The sequence below is a fragment of the Carcharodon carcharias genome, chromosome 3, assembly GCF_017639515.1.
Source record: "Carcharodon carcharias isolate sCarCar2 chromosome 3, sCarCar2.pri, whole genome shotgun sequence".
NCBI lineage: Eukaryota > Metazoa > Chordata > Chondrichthyes > Lamniformes > Lamnidae > Carcharodon > Carcharodon carcharias.
Window position 1 is genome coordinate 33,494,540 of NC_054469.1, and position 13,024 is coordinate 33,507,563.

Sequence of the window (13,024 nt, forward strand, 5' to 3'; positions counted from 1 at the left end):
AGAAGTAAGATCATTGCTGTCATGACGATAATTGTGACAGCCAATTTGTATACAACCAGGGTCCACAAGCAGCAAATAAATAACAAGTTAATCTGCTTATTTTTGATGGCCTTGGTTGAGGGATTAAAGTTGGTAAAGACCCTGAGAGCACTCCCTGTTTTTTTTTGAACAATGCCAGGGGGCCTTTTTGTCTCCACCTGAACAGAGGCTTAATTTAATGATTCGACTGATAGACTAAATCAACTCAGGTTATGGCTGGAATTTTCCACCCTTCTTGGCGTCAGGTGTCATGGCGGGCGTGAGCGGACAATAGGCGAGAAAGCCAAAGATCGGTTTTACACCGTTGTGAGACCAGTTTGTGATCATCTGCTCTGCCCATCAATGGTGGGCCACAATTCCCATTGCCAGACATTAGGAACATCATTATAATACATTTGCATCTAATTATAAGCCCTGCTCGCTGGAATCATCCCCCCCCCCCACCTCCCCCCCAACGCTGGATCATCCGGCACATCAATATGTTTCACAACAGCATTGAAAATGTGTGCACCTGGCGAGCTGAACTTCGAAGGGAACTCAAAGGTGAGTGCACACCAGCGTTGCACAGCATCACCCGTTCAACTTCAAAGAAGATGCGTCGCGCATTCAGGTGAGGGCACAGGCAAATCGCTCTTTCCCAGCCAGCTGACAGTGAGGTTCCGGGGCAAGGGCTGCATTGCAGTTGGGGAAATTTTGGGGTGGGGTGGGGGACGCAAGGCAGCACGGTCTGATGGTATTGCAAAAGCACATGCAGTGGGGGGAGGGAAGCAGCCACGCACTAGGGAAATTTTATATAAAGTGAGCATTCTTCCGCAGCTGAGACAGTTCGAGCACAGCTACATTGGCATGCTTCTAGTTTATCTACCCACTCAAGCAACACAGAGGCATGAAATTCTCCTGAACGTTGCACCCCAAGGACACAGACTGCAAAGCAATGAGCGTTTTAGGGGGCAGCAGAATAATTGGACAACTGAGCAAATTGACCAATCTCCTTGTGAAAGCTGGTCACAGAGCAGTCACTGGTGGAGGTGCTCACGGCCCCTTTCAATGTCATCATTCAGGTTTTGGACCAGTCTCCCCCATGGTTCAAGCTGATGGTGTAGCCTTGCAGTGCGGGTTAGAGAATGCCAGAGCCTGAGCTGAGAGCAAAGCATGCAGTCCAGTGGGCAAAGCTGCTGTCAGGTGGAGTGGGGTGAAGGGGGGTGGGGTTTTGGGCAGCCATGCTGCGCACTAAACTCTGGCCATCCAAGAGATGGCCAGCACTTTCCAGCACACGTTAAGGGACCTTGAGACGGCACCATAGCTGCACACATAACCATGAGAGGTCCCTAGGGGACCAATGCCAAACTACACATCTCTCTCTCTTTCATTCTGCAGGAGGACCACATCAGCAGCATGGAGTCTGGTGACCTAGCTGTATGCCTCGTGGCTTACAGGAAACTGAGGCAAAGGAGAAGAGAGGGATGGTGGCACCTGGCAGGGCAGAGGGAGGAGCAGCGCCCTCAAGAAGAAGGGGTGGCTAAGGCTCCTGTACATGGCGCTGAAAAGTGACAGCAAGCTGTCGTTGGTCAGTGTCTAGCGAGACCCAGGGTCCAAAGATGGCGCTTGGCGTTCATACAGATGACCAAGAACCATTGTCGCTGAACACTGCGCATGTCCACGGAATTAGTTGGTCACATCTGCCACCTGCTGCAGGATTTGGCACCGTGGGGACATGGATCACATCCACTGCCAGTGGCCATGAAAGTGATAACGGCAATCAATTTCTATACTAGCAGATCCTTTCAGGCCTCCACAGTTGACCTGTGTGGGATCTTTCAAGCCTTCAAACACAAGTGCATCCAGGAGGTCACGGACGCCATATTCGCAAAGGCACAAACTATGTGCATTTCGCCCGGGATCAGGAAAGCAAGGAAACAGGAACACTGGGATTTGCGTAAGTCTCAGGTTTTCTATAGGTGCAGGGTGCTATCGTCTGCCCTCACATGGTGCTTAGATTTCCATGGCAGCAAGCAGTCAACTACATCAACGACAAAGGTTTCCACTCATTGAATGTTCAGCTGGTCTGCGATCACCATAAATGCATCCTACAGGCTTGCGCATGATTCCCAGGGAGTGTCCACGACTCCTACATTCTCAGTAGGTCTCAGTTGACGTCTTCCAGGACCTACAGAGGCTAGAGGATTGGCTCCTCGGGGACAAGGGCTATATGCAGAGGATGTGGCTGATGATGCCTGTGCAGCGTCCTCAGGCTGCAGCAGAGCGAAGGTATAATGAGGCTCATGCTACAGATTGCACTTTGGTAGAGAAAACTATTGGGATGTTAAAAATGAGGTTCTGGTGCCTGGACAGGTCTAGTGGAGCTCTGCAATATAGTTCACAGAGGGTGACATGCTTTTCAGAATCACAGAATCACACAGAGTCACAGAATCACAGTGCAGAAGAGGCCCTTCAGCCCATCGAGTCTGCACTAACACAGGAGAAACATCTGACCTACCTACCTAATCCCATTTACCGGTACTTGGCCCATAGCCTTGAATGTTATGATGTGCCGAGTGCTCATCCAGGTACTTTTTAAAGGATGTGAGGCAACTCGCCTCCACCACCCTCCCAGGCAGTGCATTCCAGACCATCACCACCCTCTGGGTAAAAAAGTTTTTCCTCATGTCCCTCCTAAACCTCCTGCCCCTCACTTTGAACTTATGACCCCTTGTGACTGACCCTTCAACTAAGGGGAACAGCTGCTCCTACCCACCCTGTCCATGACACACATAATCTTGTACACCTCCATCAGGTCGCCCCTCAGTCTTCTCTGCTCAAACAAAAACAACCCAAGTCTATCCAACCTCTCTTCATAACTTAAGTGTTTCATCCCAGGCAACATCCTGGTGAATCTCCTCTGCATCCCCTCCAGTGCAATCACATCCTTCCTATAATGTTGTAACCAGAACTGCACACAGTACTCCAGCTGTGGCCTCACCAAGGTTCTATACAACTCCAACATGACCTCCCTACTTTTGTAATCTATGCCTCAACTGATAAAGACAAGTGTCCCATCTGCCTTTTTCACCACCCCACTAACATGCCCCTCTGCCTTCAGAGATCTATGGACACACATGCCAAGGTCCCTTTGTTCCTCAGAACTTCCTGGTGCCATGCCATTCATTGAATAATTCCTTGTCAAATTACTCCTTCCAAAGTGTATCACCTCACACTTTTCAGGGTTAAATTCTACCTGCCACTTATCAGCCCATTTGACCATCCCGTCTATATCTTCCTGTAGCCCAAGACACCCAGCCTCACTGTTAGCTAATCTTTGTGTCATCTGCAAACTTACTAATCCTACCCCCCACATGGTCAACGATGTCATTTATACAAATGACAACTAGGGGACATAGCACAGAACCCTGTGGCACGCCACTGGACACTGGCTTCCAGTCACTAAAGCATCCTTCTGTCATCACCCTCTGCCTCCCACAACTAAGCCAATTTTGAATCCACTTTATCAAATTACCCTGTATCCCATGTGCCTTTGCCTTCTTCATAAGTCTCCCCAAGTGAGACCTTGTCAAAGGCTTTGCTGAAATCCATAAAAACTACATCAGCTGCACTATCCTCAACCACACAGCTGGTCACCTCCTCAAAAAATTCAATCAAATTTGTTAGGCATCACTTGCTGAGCCCTTCACAACCTGGTACTACAACAGGACAGGGAGCTGGCTGAGGAGGAGATTGAAGAGTTGCACATCTCCTCTGATGAGGACGTCAACGGGGACGAGTGTGATGAGGTCCTCGAAGACAAGGATGTTATCAATGAGGCCATCATATTTTCCAGATGGGGCAAGCGCGCCCGGGAAGCCCTCACAGCTGCTAGCTTCATGGAGGATGATGACGACATGCAGTGAGGATCCTCCATAGTTTCTCAAGTTGCATTTGTAAACATTTGGCCCCCGTTTGGCAGTGCAGACACCCTCTGGTGATAAAGCTCCTGTCATGGAGACACATTGGATACCCATAGTCCCTACATTCCAGCAGGATGATGATGGGGACACGCTATAGATCCTCACGTAGCTTATGTGAATGTTTGACTTCTGTCTGGCTGATGGCAAATCACTCATGCCCTGTGTACAGGGTCATATCATGGGGATACAGGGGGGGAACCTTAACTTCTCCTGATCCTATGGCATCCTTCATAAGCTGAACCCTTCAGGAGCACACTGTCACCGGACACAGATGCTGATCGGATGGGGGGCCAGCCGCACCTCAAAGGTGCTGGGAGCACACAGAGAAAATGACGGAACTCTGTGCCGCCAGCCCAGGATATTCACGCAGCAATGATAGGCCCCATTGAGGTGCAGGCATGACTGACGTGTCCAGTGACTGTGAAGGTGCACCGTCAGTGTGCTGTGAAATTTGCACAAAGCACAGGGAGGAGGCCCTGGACTGAGGCACCTGCCTTTGTCTTGTGCAGGAACCAAGTTTTCACTCAGACTGACATGAGTGCTGCTCATCATAACAAGGAGACATAGACAGGGTGACATTGATGGGAGTTTATTTACACCAGTGCCCACATCATGAAACTACATTTTCTTAACCTTCCTAAACCTGCTGCTTTGTCTTGGTGCTCACCCCACATCCACAGTGGAGGTGGAGGCAGCCTGCTGACTGCTAGGCCCTGCCTGTGATGATCTTGATGGGCATTATCTGGAGGGCTAAGACCTGGAGACCCCCGGCCTGCTTTTGGGGTCCTGCTGTGTGGTTGTGGCACCCTCCTCGGCCTGTGCAGCTGGAGCTGCTGGGGTCACAGAAAGAGGGGATTCAGATCGGCCAGACATTCCCAGAGTCACTTGGGTGGATGGACCCAGAGTATGCACCTGCTGATTCTCCTCCCTATTGGTGCCCAAGGATCCCTGGCTGACTTCTTGAGGAGAAAGGGAAGCTGGAGTGAGATCGATCTGCCCCGCATCCCTCTCATGTTGCCACTGTTGGAGGCCAAATATGGTGTCAGCGATGGAGTTCAGCTCTCGCAGCAGTGCAAGACAAATGTCCTGGACCAAGGTCTCCATGGCAGCCAACATCCTACCAGTATTAACCTCGGTGCATTGATATGCTGGCACTATCACCTCAGAATGAAGGCAGATGGACTCCCCCATTGTACCTTGCAATCTAGGGAGTGCAGACATTCCTTCCTGATGTTCCTGAGCTTGCCTTTGCAGCTCCACCAACTGTGACATGACTGAGCCCAGAGGCTCCTAATCTGACTCAGACTCATTTCTGGCCTCCAGCAGTCCTCCAGATGCTGAAAACCTGGGGAGTCCCTGCCACCACCTGCTGTGTATCAGGCAGTGTGATGCGCTCACCAGTTGTGACCCCAGGGCTATTCTATAGCCACGTACCCCACTGAGGCTTGTGTCTCTGTGCTGGTGGAGAGTGTGGGTGAGCACTGTAACAGGTCTTCAATTAAAGTGTCATTGGATTCTTCTTCCCAGGTTCTTCGGGGCTTCAGTCAAGGACCTGGGTCATGGACCCCCATAGCTGCTTCCCAGATGTGCCTGCAAAAGCAAAGAGAGATAATTAGTGCGTGGTAGAGGACTGCGGAACCGGGGAACTTACTCACAGCATGGTTGCCTGATAGATGCCACACTGCTGGATCCTCACTTGGTTGAGCAATGCTGACCTCAACATCGGTGCAGGAATGGTCCAGATGGTTGCTGGCCAACTGGATGACTCTATGTTAAAAGTATGTGAGGAGCATGATATCAGGCATTCCTCCACCAATCTGCAACCTCGCCCTTTTGTTGTGTGCCAGCTTGTCCTGATGGAGAGAGCAATGAAACTATACCCAAATGTCAGTCCAACAACAAGGACCAAAACCAACAGAGCCTACCACTCTTGGACAGAATGGCGAATGAGTTGTGGAAGGGTTATTTTGCCTCCAAACCGCCTGAACATCCAACTTCAACAACTTGAAGGGAGGAGGTGGGATGCAGAGAATGTTGTTAATGCTCATGTTGTAATAGCAATAATGCAATAGCAATGTAATAGCAATAATGTTGGAATATCATTAAGGTTGTAACAATAGGATACATGCTTAAGACTTGTAGCTATGTAAGACTTGGTTAAACCAAAGTAACCCTATATCCATGGGATAAAGACTTGAGGGGGGAAGGTGTAATAGAAAGGTCTGGTACATACAGGGTTAATGTGTGACTGAGTACAGTACCACCCACACAGTGATGTAAGAAGGCACATGACCTAGACCCAGGGTCAGTGTGGCATTAAGCAGAGACATGTTAAGTCCTAAGTTGGAGATAGGTCCATGCCTGTACCCTTTACTGTTTATTTGTATTTAGTTACAAGTAGTTAATACAGATTTACTGTTAACATACAGAAGACTACAAAGACTTCTTTAACAGAGAAGTTCTGTATACAGCACCATTCCAACACTTGTAGACGAGGAGCACTTCCCGGGCCTCCCACCATCAGTCTCCCCCATCGGACCCCTCACTATTCAATTGGAAATCAAGCCTGTCATTCAGGCTGCCATTCGGGCGGCAAATTGTCAAATACAAAAAGTGCACTTGAATTTGAAATTCAGCAGCATGCAGGGAAGCTCAGTCTTCTGTATCTCCCATCTGAAACTCTACTTCCTGCCAAGATAACCTGTGCCCCTGTTGAATCCAGGCTAATCGCTTTGGGGCATTAAATGATGCTTCCTGCAGAATGCCATTTTCTCCAAGAGCTCTGTCATAACTGCATCACCTCAAAATAGACAGTGCACTAGAAATACAGATTTATCCAACAGGATATCTCTATGAACATGTCTCCAATGTCAGAGAATTCTTACAAAGGTTAGGAATGTTAGGGGCATAGGTAATGAAAAATAAATCCGATAGGAGATAGGCGAAAGTACCAAAGATGGGAAGGATTCTGGGAACTTAGATTTCAATCTGCACTTGGGGTTTAAGTCAAAGGTCATTAAACTTTCATGAGCAGATACAGAGAATAATCAAAAAGACTGGAATGCTGGCCTTCATATCCTGAGGAATAGAAAACAAGAAGGTAGAAATAATCCTTCAGCTGTACAAAGTCCTAGTTAGACCGCACCTGGAATATTGAGAGAAACACACCTTAGGGAGGATACATCGGCCTTGGATGGAGTGCAGCGTAGACTTACCAGAATGATATCTGGGCTCCAGGGGTTAAATTATGAGAAGAGATTATGTAGGTGTAGTAATCTGATATGGCATTGTAATGTAAGGTCACATGATCTTAATATCCAATAGCAGGGTAACGCAGGCTACCTCTATGTGAGAGAGTCTTGAGTTAGTAACTGATGAGTGAAGACAGAGTGTTATGTGGTGAGCACACAAGTGTAGCTGCAAAGTTTAGTTTGTAAATAAACAGCATGTGTTTATTCTAACAATGATCTCTGGATGTTCTCTGTCTCTATACTGACTTGGTCACCCCGAAACAAGCATGCAACTCGGATCCTTTAGCCCCAACAAACCGAGGGCACTGGGTCCAACAATAAGCCAGCGTTGAATTCCCTGAAATTTAGAAGGGTGACTTGATCAAAGTTTCAAGACTTTTTTTGTTCATTTATGAGATGCGGGCTTCCCTGGCTGGGCCACCATTTATTGCCCATGCCTAATTGCCTTGAGAAGGTGACGGTGAGCTGCCTTCTTAAACTGCTGTGGTCCACATGGTGTAGGTACACCCACAGTGCTGTTAGGAAGGGAGTTCCAGGATTTTGACCCAGCAACAGTGAAGGAACAGCAATATGTTTCCAAGTCAGGTTGGTGAGTGACTTGGAGGGAACCTCCAGGTGGTGGTGTTCCCATCTATCTTCTGCCCTTGTCCTTCTAGATGATAGTGGTCGTGGGTTTGGAAGGTGCTGTCGAAGGAGCCTTGATGAATTCCTGCAGTGCATCTTGCAGATGGTACACACTACTGCCACTGTGCGCGGTGGTGGACGGAGTGAATATCTGTTGATGTGGTGCCAACCAAGCAGGTTGCTTTGTCCTGGAAGGTGTCAAGTTTCTCAAGTATTGTGGGTGCAGGGGCGGTAATTGGTCGGGTTGGATTTGTCCTGCTTTTCATGTACAGGGGATACCTGGGCAATTTTCCACATAGTCAGGTAGATCCCAGTGTTGTAGCTGTACTGGAACAGCTTGGCTAGGGGCGCGGCAAGTTCTGGAGCAGTCTTTGGTTCTATTGCCGGAATATTGTCAGTGGCCATAGACTTTACAGTATCCAGTGCCTTCAGCCATCTCTTGATGTCACATGGAGTGAATTGAATTGGCTGAAGACTGGCATCTGTGATGCTGGAAGCCTCCAGAGGATGCCATGATGGATCATCCACTCGGCACTTCTGGCTGAAGATTGTAGCAAATTCTTCAGCCTTATCTTTTGCACTGATGTGCTGGGCTCCTCCAGCACTGAGGATGGGGATATTTGTGGAGCCTCCTCCTCCAGTGAGTTGTTTAATTGTCCACCACCATTCACGACTGGATGTGGCAGGACTGCAGAGCTTAGATCTGATCTGTTGGTTATGGGATCACTTAGCCCTTTCTATCACTTGCTGGTTATGCTCTTTGGCACACAAGTAGTCCTGTGTTATAGCTTCACCAGGTTGGCACCTCATTCTTAGGTATGCCTGGTGCTGCTCCTGGCATGCTCTCCTGCACTCTTCATTGAACTAGGGTTGATACCTGGCTTGATGGTAATAGTAGAGTGGGGTATATGCCAGGCCATGAGGTTACAGATTGTGTTCATGTACAATTCTGCTGCTGCTGATGGCCCACAATGCCTCATGGATGTCCAGTCTTGGGTTGCTAAATCTGTTCAAAATCTATCCCATTTAGCACGGTGGTTGTACCACACCAACAGGATGGAGGGCATCCTCAATGTGAAGGTGGGACTTGGTCTCCACAATGACTGTGCGGTGGTCACTCCTACCGATATTGTCATGGACAAATGAATCTGCGGCAGGCAGTTTGAGGATGAGGTCAAGTATGTTTTCCCTCTTGTTGGTTCCCTCACCACCTGCCACAGACCCAGTCTAGCAGCCAAATCTAACAGCTCAGTTAGTAGTGGTATTACCGAGCCACTCTTGGTGATGGACATTGAAGTCCCCCACCTAGAGTACATTCTGTGTCCTTGTCACCCTCAGGGTTTCTGCCAAGTGATGTTCAACATGGAGGAGCACTGATTCATCAGCTGAGGGAGAATGGTATGTGGTAATCAGCAGAAGGTTTCGTTGCACATGTTTGACCTGATGCCATGAGACTTCATGAGGTCCAGATGTTAAGGACTCCCAGGGCAACTCCCTCCCGACTGTATACCACTGTTGCCGCCACCTCTGCTGGGTCTGTCCTGCCGGTGGGACATGCATACCCAGGGACGGTGATGGTGTTATCTGGGACATAACCTGTAAGATATGATTCCATGAGGATGACTATGTCAGGCTGTTGCTTGACCAGTCTGTGAGACAGCTCTCCCAATTTTGGCACTCGCCCCCGGATGTTATTAAGGAAGACTTTGCAGGGTTGACAGGACTGAGATTGCCATTGTCGTTTCCGGTGCCTCAGTCGATGTCAGGCGGTCCATCCGGTTTCATTCTTTTTTGGTGACTTTGTAGCAGTTTGTTACAATGGAGTGTCTTGCTGGGCTATTTCAGAGGGTATTTTAAGAGTCAACCACATTGCTGTGGGTCTGGAGTCACGTGTAGGCCAGACTAGGTAAGGACGACAGATTTCCTTCCCTAAAGGACATTAGTGAACCAGATGGGTTTTTACAACAATCGAAGATATTAATGGAACAGATAGGGTAGATAAAGAGAAAACATTTCCACTGGGACTGGGTCACATAGTCTAAAAATTAGAGCCTGGTCTTTCGGGAGTGAAAGGAGGAAACAATTTTACACGCAAAGGATTGTGGAGGTTTTGAGCTCTTTTCCCCAAATCACAATTGACATTCGATCAATTGTTAATTTTAAAACTGAGATTGGTAGGTTTTTATTAACCAAAGGAATTAAGGGATGGGGTCAAAGGCAAGTATGTGGAGTTTGGGCACAGATCAGCCATGATCTCATTGAAAGGTGCAAAAGGCTTGAGAGGTTAACTGACCTACTCCTGTCTTACGTTACTTGGTTTGTAGTACAAGGGGTTACAAATATGCTCCAGACCCTGAGGTGGTACTCCAAAATGCTTCACTTAAAAACAGATCATTTATAGTGACACAGTGCTTGTTTCAGCATCAAGAATAAGTCAGAAACAGGACATTAATACACCTGAGGGAGATGCAAGGCATCCTTGCAGTCGCCTTTCTCAAACGCCCCATTACATGCTTACAAATTGTGCTCCTGTACATTCTGTTCTAAAGGCAAAGAAAATGCCTTTAGGCATAGGAAGATAAATAAGGAAAATAAGACTCATATGCCTTCTAAATTAAATTGCTATCAAACTGTATTATTTTGGAGATATAAATCATTTGAACTTTTATCACTCATAAAAAGATTTTTCAAAACAATTAAGGTGCAAAATGGCGTGCTTTTTAGAAAAGGACAAGAACTAAAAATAATCCCTTTTTATACTTGGGAGTTCAGCAGCATTGCAGTTAGCCAATCAAATATGCACTTGTTGGCATCATGTGAATCAATCACTAAATCTATGCAACCGTGTCATAGGTGAGTCATTAACTCGAACTGTAGGGAAACAGAATGCCAGATTGTCACCGTGAGGGCCATTTTACAGAAAGGTCTGGTCATCAACAAAACATCAACAAGGCACAGCACATTGCAAATATAGCACTGAGATTGATAATAGCAGAACTGTAGGAACATCTGTTTGAGCATCATGGTCATTACCATCCCTGAGGATATCATTATCAGCCCTTACATCAGTCAGACCATAATGAGCTGTATGCCCTCCAAATTAATGTTATTGCAATATTAGATTGAATTCTGAAAACATCTCTCTCCAAATATTGAAGACCATAATGGGAAGAATTAAGTCTTCTTTGGAAAAAATTCTCATACATACTATGCAATTTATTTGTTTACATTTGCAACACAGTCTAATTGGGGGGATTCAGAGGGTGGCACAAATTGTTTCAACAGATTGTGAAATTCATCCGAACTTCAAGATTAGTGTACGATCTTAAGGTAGAGAAAATTGCATTTACATGTTTTGACAATTTCAGACATTCCTAAAGCTTAGGAAACTCATTAGCTGACTTGTACACAGCCAAGTCCGCTAAACAGCAATGTGGTGGTGACCTGTTTTAGTGAATGTCCTTTGAGGGATAAATACTGGCCAGGAAACTGTGCCCTTACTCTCTTTCGAAAGAGTGCCCTGGGATATTTTACTTGTCCCTAAAAGGGCCGATGGGTACCTGGTTTGATGCCTCATCTGAAAACTGACACTTCCTTCAGCACAGCATTACTCTGTACTACTCCAGTATGTCAACCTAGCTTTGTGCTCAAACCTCTGAAGTGGGATGAGAACGCCTGACATTCAGGCCCACAGGCACTGCTGCTACCTGCACTTACATGTGGTAGTGTCCTTAACATAGTAAAATTGCCTAAGGTACTGCACAGGAACATAATCAGAAAACAGTTAATGCTAACACCTGTTGTAATATGCCTTTATGGGATAGTGGCATGACATCACTAGATGGGAAATGTGTCATGCCTTAGTTTCACTTTTGCTTTTGGGCAGAGCACACAGACACAGCTCTGCTACTGGCAGTGAGCTCACACTTGTAACAATCCAACAAGGCAGGTCAACCTTAGAAACTACGTCAATCACCTCAGTTAACAACCTAACATTGAAATATCCAGAATGTTTTGCCAAAATTGGTGGTTTCAAGGGAGCTGCAACATTACACTTGCAGACGAGTGCAAGTCTGTCAACTGATCTGGTACATTTTGTACAATGCAAATGCCAGCAGCTACAAGAAGCAATGGCTAAAGATTCTCTACTACATAAACTGTGGAAAATCATCATTGAAGGATGGCCTGATTCAATTCAGCATGTCCAGGAAAATGTAAGACCATTTTGGCCTTATCGGGATGAGCTAGGCATCTCCCAGGGAGTCATTTTTAAAGATAGGCAAGTCATCATATCAGAATCTTTGCAACCTGATATCCTTTAACAACATCATCATTCACATGTGGGCATATATCGAATGAGAAGACTCACAAGATACACAGTCCATTGGTTGAGTATGAACAATGACATTGAGGTCGTCGTCAAGAAGTATGAAGCATGTTAAGAGCATACGCCAAGTCAGCATAAAGCATCATTGATTCCACATGAAGTTCCTACCCATCCTTGGTCCAAAATCGCATCTGACCTCCTTCATGTCCATGGCATTGACTTCATCGTCATTGTTGACTACTTTAGCAAGTACCTTGTTATTCGACAATTACACAATAGTCATTTGGTAGGAGAGAACTTGATTATTGCTGAAAAAAGAGAAATGGCTAAGCTTACTGTCTTGCTCATCAGGACACCTTGCAAGAATACCAATATAAGGGGAAAACAACAATTTTTCTGTATGTGAAGAGAGTGCTGATTGGTTGGCAAATGGCATTGCCATGGAGAATGCACTAATGATGCTGACTGACAGTTATCTGCCAAGCGTTGTTTGAAATTTAAACCAGGAAGCTTGACTCTGATTGGTCAAGGTATTGCCCTGAGGAATCAGTCAATGAATGGCTGTCGTGTATTTTGTTCAGCTGAAACAGGCGCAATCTGTGTACATGTTCTTTCTGTCTGCAAGGAACAGGACCCTGTGTATTAATATATGTAGCTTCCAGTACATACAAATGTGCCACACTATAAGCCTGTGTAAAGGAGGAGGCCCAAGCAAAGAGGAGGGCTGCCCAGAGTGGTGGGTCATCAGCAGGAGGTCCCAGCAAAAAGGGAAGTCTTAGAAATAGCCTTTAATCACAGGCAAGCAGTTGCACAGAGTCCAG